We start from the raw sequence: 10046 nt of genomic DNA, 5'->3' as shown, positions 1-10046 counted from the left end.
AAAAAAAAAAAAAAAAAAAAAAAAAAACGGAAAACCAATATTCATTCAGTAGAATGAAGCCCATTAAACACAGGGGATGGCTCACTTCTGGACATGGTATTGGTGGCACTTGCCTCCCTGTCTCTAATGCACACAGGCTCATGTTCCCTCCAGCTATCATAAAACATTGCTATCAAGCCAGAAAATCAACACATTGGCTTCCAAAGCACATGGACTCGGTAGTTTCCCTAACAGAATCCTACGGCTTTATGAAGCCACGTAGTGACAGAATGGCAGTGGGGAAAGAAAATAAAAGCCAAAGAAAAACAGATAAACAGCTGTTTCCCCTTGCACAAAGGCATCATTGCAAATATATTGCAGCAGAGGTTCCTCGCAGAGTGAAAATTCTTTTATTTTCCAAGTACCGAATGACAACATGAATAGTTTTGTTCTGTTTTGGTTGCTATTTTTCCAAACTTTATTACCAGGAAAATCTTTCCCTGTGTGCATGTTGCCCATATTATCCTCCCTTCCAGGGAGACGAGTTATAGCTCAACCCCATTTCTAATTTTTACTGTTCATTTAATTTTCTTCAACACTTTAAAACATCATGTGGCTGCTTCGGCTTGTCAAAACTCAGCCATCAATTTGTGGAAGAACTCATCAAACTGATACCACCAGGGCTTCACATAATATATTTCCCAGGAAAAGGCAAAACCAACTTTGCCAAGACAATGTGTACGCACATTGACCATAAACTGCACCATGTCTGCTTTTTAATATTTTGTTACTTTAACATAGCAGAAATATTCGTATCTCATTTAAAGTAAGTGCAATTATGAATAAATTGTGACAGTATCCAAAATAAAATGTGTTTCTGATTAAACAGCAACAAAGAAGAAACACATATTTGAGAAGACAAGAGTTTTATGAGAAGAAAAGACTTTAGTCGCCTGAAGAGAGAAAAACAATTCTACATCTTGATCAAGCACACCAAGCTCCATGCACATGCCTATCCATTTTACTAAAATATTCACACACACACTTAACTGTAAAACTTTTACATATGTCTTTATAAAATCCAGAAAACAAGTTTCTTAGTAGTCACACAAAATCAATTAAATTTTTCTAACAACTCGGATTCCATCAAAGTATATCATAGCAGATATAATTTAAAACAACAGAGTTTGGGAATTTTCATTTTTTTATAAATTTGGACAATGAAATTCAAAGATAACTATTCCAATTACTTTGGTATCAAGTAGACTAGGATCGAACTTTGTTTCACAGAAAACCCGGGCGGCTCCTATTTACTGGACCAAGATATAGTCTATGAGATCTGAGAATACAGCAAATCCCTATCATTGTCACAATGGGGATGAACTTAAAGAGATTTGAAAGCTGTCAACAAAGAAATCAATGATTCTCTCAAAAAGTATTATAACCAATGGCTACGAAATCTGTGCCATATATTTGTTTATATTATTTAGGTCAACAAAATACACACCTTTCTTTATCCCTTTGTGCACCAGATCATTTTTTTTTTCATAAAATTTCATAAGGTCTCTAGTTAAATGGTAGCTCTGGGTGATCAAAGATGTGATTTTTCTTGATTAACTTTGTATCCTCTGCTGTTCCCTTAAGCACCTTGCTATGGGAATTATGGTCACTTGACTCAATTACTTCTGAAAAGGATTTAAAGTAGAAAAACTATAATTGCGCTCCAATTTCCAAAAGAAATCTGAGCATGACTTTTAATTAACCAAGTTTTAAAAGTGTGTTCACAAGACAGAGAGGAGATAAACTACAAAGCAGCAATCAAAGCTTGTAATAAAATAGGGCAGACCAACAAACACAGCGCTAATCACAGAAATATGTAGAGCATAACAAAACCCAATTTATGCGATTCTTGACCATCTGGATCTCCTATTTTATGGGACCAGCTTGTGTAAAACTTGTCCTGGAATCCTCTGAGGTAGTACTTTTTATAGCAGTATGTGGGACCAACTCTGTTTGGCTGTAGAGCAATCTGGCTGGTTTCCATAATGCCCAGAGATAAAATCAGTCCCTCTGATGAGTGTGGTATAGGGACAAAGTTCTGGGGTTTGACCCAAAACAGGCTTGTCTTCCAGCTCTGCTAATTACTTATGGTAAGCAGAACTCTGCTTCTCCCCAAAGCATCTCCTCCCCTAGGTGTGCAAGTGGTGAGCTCTCACACCTGTGATTCTGTTACAGCGTGCAATTGGCCTTAAGTAGGGAGGTTGTTGAGGAAAGGGAAACCTAATCTAATCTCATGAGTTCCTAAAAGTACAGTACTTGCTCTGGCTGGTGGGAGAAGGGGAAGACAGACTCAAATCATAAGAAAAATAAGACTTGCCATTGATGCTTTGGAGACCCAGGGAACCATGTGAAACACAATATGGACAGCTTCTAGGAGTGATGAGAATTTCTTGTTGCTAGATACTCATCCAGGAAACAGACTTCACCCTACAGCTACTAGGAACTGACTTTTCCAACAACTTGAATGAGCCTGGAAGTGAATTCTATTTATTCTCCACATAAGTGTTCAGCCGACACCTTGATTTCCATCTTGTGAGACCCTAAACAGAATATCTAGTTAAACCTGCCTGGACTTCTGAAGTACAAAAGTGTAATAAAATTAATGGTGTTAATTTCAAGCCTCTAAGTTGATGATAATTTCTTACACAGCAATAGAAAATAATGTAGGGCAATTTATTTAACTTGCAGAACTACTCAAAGACAGAAATAATAATACAAATAATAAATGATTGTAACAAGGAGTAATGAGATTAGGTATGTAATGTGCCTGGCACAGCTTTTAGCATATGGTAAGAATCTAACCCATTGTTTGATTGTCCTATATGTAGAACAAGCCTATAAAATTTTATAGGACACCTATAAAATTGCTGAAGTTTCTATAGACATTGTATATATAGGACACTCAGATATAATGGACTAAGATGGGATTACTGTACCTTTAAATATCGGATTTTATGACATTTCACGAGAGTTTCTGACACTGTAAAAGTCAGTCTTTCTGAATTTTTTTGAAAAATTATTAGTGTATTAATTATTCCTAGGTTTCCCTATACTCTTAAGTTGATTTATAGGTTTGGGTGAATTAAAATAAAATTTCACATAAGATTTCTCCAAAATGATAAAATGACTCAACAAAGCTCAACTAAAAATTAGCCATGATTTGTATTTCCATTGCGCTATGTTTTAGTTGAACATTAAAAAACAAACAAACAAAAAAATCCCAGATAGATCCCCTTAAAAAGCCCTGGGATACTAGTAAGTCAACCAAAGTCCTAAGTGCTCCAGGTTGAGGTTCGCTATTATAATAAAGATTGACTGAAGAGTTTTCTAAAATCTCTACCGGTCTGAGATGGACCTCAGTGAAACTCTGTACATTTCAGGAGCCAGAAAAGAAAGATGAAATGTCTTAAGAATATTCAATTTGCTTGCATTGTTTAGCTGGTTGAAATAATTCCTACTTATGAAAAAGTACAAATACGGGTTGGGATCAAAAGGCAGTTCATTATCAATGTTGTAATATTAAGAACAAGACAAGAACCTGGAACGTCTGTCTTTTGAGGGAATGAGTTATGTCCTGAAATCTCTGATCCGCTGTCAGGATGAATCAAGTTTTATATGTATGAGATAAATGAGCAAAAGGAAGGAAAGGGGGATGCGTTACAGAACAGGAGATGGCATGCATTGTGAAATGGTAATAAACACAATGAATCTCACATGTGTCAAAAGAGGCAGATGGGAAGCTCTGAGGACAGCAGACATGAGGTTATAATTGTTCAGGGGATGAAAAGAAGCCATTAGAAAGGCTGTAGGAAGCAGAAGGATTTGGCCAAACCAGGAAATCAAGTGGGGAGGTTGGATACTGAAGGCACAATTGAGCTGTTTGATGTAGGTGATCAGGATTCTCATAGCAATGTGCTGGGAAACTGCACAATAATACAGAGTAGATCAGGAAAAATCATATCCTTGATCATATAGTTACACTCAAGAAGAGATCATGTGGATCCTGGTTTCCCTGTAGGAGGTTTACAAAGCAGAAAGTTTCATCTGTTGCATGCAATGAAAAAGCAGGTCACTGTGTGCTTTTCCTTTTTCAAAGGCAGAACTATGGGTCCTAATTGAGAAAAGAGGGCCTCTAATGTATTTTTATTTGGATGAAGCATACATAAAGGAAAGAGGGGAATTTTCCTGCAGTCTACTACAAGTTAATTTAAACATCAGTCCCCCATTGCAATGCTCTCACTGCTGTGCTGGGAAATGATACAACAGGAATAAAGTCCGCGTCAGGCCTGCTCTCCTAGAGCTCACTGTCTGGTTGGAAGACAGACAAGGCCTCAGCAACTGCACCACAGTGGGGAGCATCTGAGGAGGGTGCTGTGACAACCCACAAGAGCAGACTTTCTGGAGAAAGTGACACTAGAGCTGAGCAAACTTTTAGGACAAGAAGACACTCATTGATAAGGGGTCAGGGAGGGTTCCCAGCTCAGCAGGCAGCGTGTCTAAAGGGCCTGAAAGACTATGATTGACAGACATAATTGGCTATAAACTGGCTTATTTCTTCATTATCACGGCTCTTTTACATTTAAAGTCTACAGTTCAATCTCACTACAGTGATTTTTTTTCAATATAGAATTTTTGCTCTTTCCAAAATGTTTGAAATCCCCTGTTTTAAGCAAAATGGACACGTTTATGTTTTCTTATACACACTCAAGAGATTGTGGCCTATAAATTATAAAGTCATTGAAACTATAAAACAGCAAAGATAGATCAATGAAACAGAAAATTTTCTGTTGTGAGGTTCTTAAAAAGAAAGATTTTGTCAGAGGCGCAGTAGTGAGGTGAACACCTGTAATCCCAGTAGTTTGGGAGGTTGACACAGAAGGATCTCAAGTTCAAAGTTAGCCCTGAGAGACTTAGCGAGACCCTATCTCAAACAAACAAACAAAACAAAACTAGGCTGTGGATGTGGCTCTGTGGTTAAGCGCCCCTAAGTTCAATCCTGGGTACAACAACAACAACAACAACAAAAATAAATAAGAGGGTTGGGATTGTGGCTCAGTGGCAGAGTGCTTGCTTCCCACACATGAGGCACTGGGTTTAATCCTCAGCACCACATAAAAATAAATAAGTAAAATAAAGGTATTGTGTCCATCTACAACTAAAAAATATTAGAAAAAAATAAATAAGTAGATAAATAAATAAGATTATCTAATTAGAAATAACATCAAAACTATTCAATTAACAGGGAAAAAAAAAAAAAAAAAAACCTAAACCATTCCCAGTCCTCAACTCTAGGATCTCTAATCTTTGGTTATGCATGGAGATAAGAGAAAAAACTGAACTAAAATATTTATCTTCTTGTCATGGATGTATAAAAGCGAGAGTTGAGAGAGCAGAATTTACCTCTTATTACTAAACACTGAAGACAGTGTACCTATCAAGTTAAGACTTCAGTGCTCTCAAACTACTAGATTTTCTCACAGGCACACACAGAACCTTCCCTCATGACACACCAGTGAGCAGTGGTTGCCGAATCTTTTAATCACAAACCATTAGCATGAACTGTAAGAGGACTTAAAGTTTATCTTGTTTCATGCTATTATTTGCTAGTAGGGATTACTGAAATTTAAAAAAATGTTGGCATCATGAATAGAAAAATAAATTGTTTACATTCTTACCACATGGGAAATTAATCCCCGCCACATATACAATGTGGGTTAATAAGTGAAATGGCTACAATCCCTCCCATCTCTTGTGTCCTTTGGTACTCTGACTTTGCCCCTTTATCTGCTTCTCCTTCTTTTATATCTTCGAGGCCCTGCCCCTAGAACTAGCTCTGATCAGGAGGATATGGTGAAAGGAGTGTGTGATCTCCAAGGCTGGGATCTCAGAGACCTTGCCATTCTGTTTGCTCCATTTTTGAAAGTTTCTCGTGGCAGTGAGAAAATCCAGCTGGACTACTGAATGAAGGACCTAACTGCATGACTCATAACTCAGGCCACCACCAGACCCAAGGCCCCAGGCAGGGCAGTGAACAGATTTCCAATGAACCCCCAAATCAGTCAAGCAACAAAATCATGAGAAATAATAAATGTTGTGATTTTCAATTGCTAAATGTTGAATTTTTAAAAAATCTTTTTTTCTTTTTCACAAAGCAACAGATAACCAATTCATTATATATGTTCAATCTAAAGATTCTGAAAATATGAGTTCATAATCTCTCCTCAAAAAAATATCCCTATGATATAAAGTATCTTTTACAGCATTTTTTAGTACTTTCACAACACCTCATTCTGCTGACGGGGATGACTTTCTGAGTCAGATATCATTATCCATAGTTCCAGAGGAGGAAACAAAAGCTGATTACTTTACCTAGCTAGTAAGTACATCCTTGAACCTGGGAGCCTCGGCACTAGAGTAGGAGCTTCTCTAGTGAAGTCTATACTACTCAACTTTGGTTCTTTAGTACATGTATGATGACTAGATATAGAAGGTTATTTTTTAAATTATTTTTAGTTGTAGGTAGGCACAATATCTTCATTTTATTTATTTTATTTATTTTTTATGTGGTGCTGAGGATTGAACCCAATGCCTCATGCATGCAAGGTAAGCGTTCAACCACTGAGCTACAATCTCAGCCCTAAAAGGTTATTTTTTAAAGAAATTATAATTGAATGGGAAGGATGTATGTATGCATAGATGGATGAATAAATGGACGGATGGAGAGACAGACAAATGAATGAATAAATCTACTTCTTCATCTGATATTTTAAATATTTAAGACAACTGTGATACACACACAACCCACCCCTATACCGAGGCCCTTCATGACCTTGTTTCAGTTATTTTCACTTGAATTAGTTCTTAGATATGTTATATTCCCATTTATCTTTAAAAAAAAATTAAGAAAAATGTGATTTGTCGATGTCTCCAACACTCAGGTACTTAAGTGCCTGGCATAATATTGAGTCCAAAACTACTTTCAATAACCTGAACTTTTGCATCCATATGAAAGTAATATTTTGCAGTGATCATCAGTTTATCTGGACTAAGGAATCATCTTAAAAGAAACAAAATAATTTTCTGGTTATATTGGGGGAAAATACAACATATTTCTGGAAATATGTTGGTTAAATTTGCAATCAATAAATTCTACTAGGAAAGCATATTTAATCTCTAGTGATCTACTTGAGTTAAAAGAACAAATGACTCATTAATTAATGGCTAGTTTGAGAGGTTTCTTCAAATCATACCCTTGATTTTTATCAACTTGGGCTGAATTACAGAACCAAAACTTTTTATTTAAATTCTAAACCATATCCTTTGGTCAATTTTAGAAGAACAGAACATTCTTCAATCCCATAAAGCATAAGTATTCTAATTCCTTGATCCAAGTGGAGTTTGCTACAATTCTTATGGGCTATTTTATGATAATCTCATAAACCAGAAATATTACTTCTTCTCTCTGTGATAAGTAAACATTATTTTGCATTAATTTCCATAGGATTATAAAATCAGGAATTTCCTGCAATATTATGTTCAATTCTAAAAAACATTTTTAAAAATCCTCATTAATTTTACTGAATCTACTTTTATATCTACTTGCTAGAATTCCTGGGCTCACAAGAAGTGAGTCATGATTTATAAAATCGAATTCTGGACAAAAATTCTTGTTTTAATAGTTATGTAATTTAACAATAATATTTTAATAATGCATATCCATGCTGAGTCAAACAAACAAACAAACAGAAAAATAACACTCAAATTCAGTTTGTCCTACTGTATGTACACTCACAACAGATCACTTCTAGAACCCAAAAGTGCATGGGTATTTCTCCCCAATAGCAGGAAACCAATCAAGTCTTCAGTGGATACCTGCTGAACATTTGCTAATTTGATTCCAATCTGCTCTATTTACCTAGAGATTGTGTCAGATCCCACTGTCTCATTTCTGACACCTGTCACAATCTGGACCTCCAGAATCTCTGATCGACTAGCTCCAAGTTTGGGTTTCCATGCACCCCTCCTTAGGCTCCACCGATTTGCTAGAGCAGCTCACAGAATTTAGGAAACACATTTACCAGTTTTGATATTTTAAATGATGCAAATGAACATCCAGGTGATGAGACACAAAAGGCAAAGTCTGGAAGGCTTCTGGGCACACATGCGTGGAGGTGGGTTTCGACCTCCCAGCATGAAGCTGAGGGCCCAATCACCTTCCTGTGAGCCTCCACATGTTCGGCTTTTGGAATCCCTATCCTTCTGCATGTTTTCACGAAGATGTCATTGCACAGGCACAAATGGAGCATAGACAACCGCGTGGAAATGTGACTGAACCACATAGGCATAATCTGCTGCCAACAGACCGAGTAGGGAAACCCAGGAAGGCCTGTTCATTCAGTTTCTTCTCATCTCTCTGGGAAGCAGTCCTTCCTTGCAGGTATGGGGCAGAACCCCTTAGAAATAGGGTCTAATGATTTACTATCAGATAAGGTACATCACAAAGTATCTTTGTGTCCATTTCCAAGACAAAAAGGTAAAAGAAGATAAGTATATTTTTAGTTTCTATGGCCTGCACTGGGGAAGAGAAATTGTGGTTTAAGTGGCTTTTCTTGGGGAGAAAAAGAAACTAGTGAAATAAGGGCAGGAGAAAGTCATAGAGAGACTTTACTTGGAGCCTAAGGCACTGCAGCCCAAGGCACTGCAACACTGCAACCAGGGAGTGTCTTTAGCCTTCATCCCTGGAACTCTAACAAAAGATGCCGCATTGATCTACTCACACAGAAAATTACTAGGACTGGCTGTGTGGGTTACAAGCCAGGCACCATGGAGAAAAACAACACAATAACAAATATACATAAATATATAATACCACTCATGTTCACTCATGATTGTTTAAATTACTAACATGCTGAAGATTAATCTGGATCTCTAGATCCCACATCTCAGTCCAGCATCTGTTCTTTTGAAATAGACCATTGAAGGGGATGCCAAATCAGGTTACAGCTGGTTTTTGTTTTGCATTTATATATATATATATATATATATATATATATATATATATATATCCTAGCAACTCAGGAGGCTAAGGCAGGAGGATCACAAGTTCAAGAGGCTAAGGCAAGAGGATTACAAATTCAAGGCCATATTCAGCAACTTAGCAAGACCCTGTGCTGGGGGTGTGGCTCAGTGGTCGAGTGTTCCTGAGTTTAATCCTGGGTACCCAAATAAAATAAAATAAAATAAAATAAAAAAATAAAAAAGGATTGAAGATGTAGCTCAGTGGTGAAGCACCCCTGGGATCAGTCCCCAGTACCAGGAATAATAATAATAAATACAGTGACAATCCATTTTATCTAGCACTTTTTAATGTTCCAAACTGTCTTTGAAGCATTTTTAAGTGCTTCATTCATTCAGTCTTCACCACAACCCCATTTTACAGACTGAAAACAGACTGGGGCAATTAAGTAGCTNTTTTTTTTAAAGAGATTAGGAAAAAGCATTACAAATAATATGTGACAAAGACCCTATCTGGTCTACAAAGACTACTGTCTGGCTCTTTATTAAAAAAAAAAAAAGTTTGCTAATTCTGGCTTTTGGGATATTTTTCTTTGAATTTCCCATTGCAATCTCAAAGTTGAGAAACCTAAAATTAAAATTTTTCCTCCAGGCAACGCCCTGTTCTTCCAACTCTCCAGTTCTACCAAATCCAGCACCAGGCAACCACTATCCCATATTCAGAAGCAGCCTTGTCCAGATGCCCTCTGTGATTGCCGACAACCCTCTCTGGTTTCCTTTGTCACCACTACTAATTGCAATGGCACAGTCCAGGCCTGCATCACCTCCAGGCTGAATTCCTGTAACTATATCTGTTTCATGCTTTGATTATACTGGGTTAGCTCCTGATGAACTAATGTAAATCATCGAGCTACTTTTGTAATACAATCACTCCAGTGTTTACAATTTTCAAGTGTTCCTGTTGTTTATCATGGTATGTCTAAATTCTATGG

The 10046-nt window shown here is 37.0% G+C and overlaps 1 protein-coding gene across 4 annotated transcripts in view; it reads right to left on the bottom strand.

Moving 5' to 3' along the window:
- Il15 (interleukin 15) overlaps positions 1-10046 on the bottom strand; it is a 71734-nt gene that overhangs the window by 27822 nt on the left and 33866 nt on the right. The window lies entirely within an intron of this gene.

This window comes from Marmota marmota, unplaced genomic scaffold, assembly GCF_001458135.2.
Source record: "Marmota marmota marmota unplaced genomic scaffold, marMar, whole genome shotgun sequence".
NCBI lineage: Eukaryota > Metazoa > Chordata > Mammalia > Rodentia > Sciuridae > Marmota > Marmota marmota.
The sequence above is the reverse complement of the archived record's forward strand: the minus strand, read 5'-3'. Positions and strand labels throughout refer to the sequence as shown.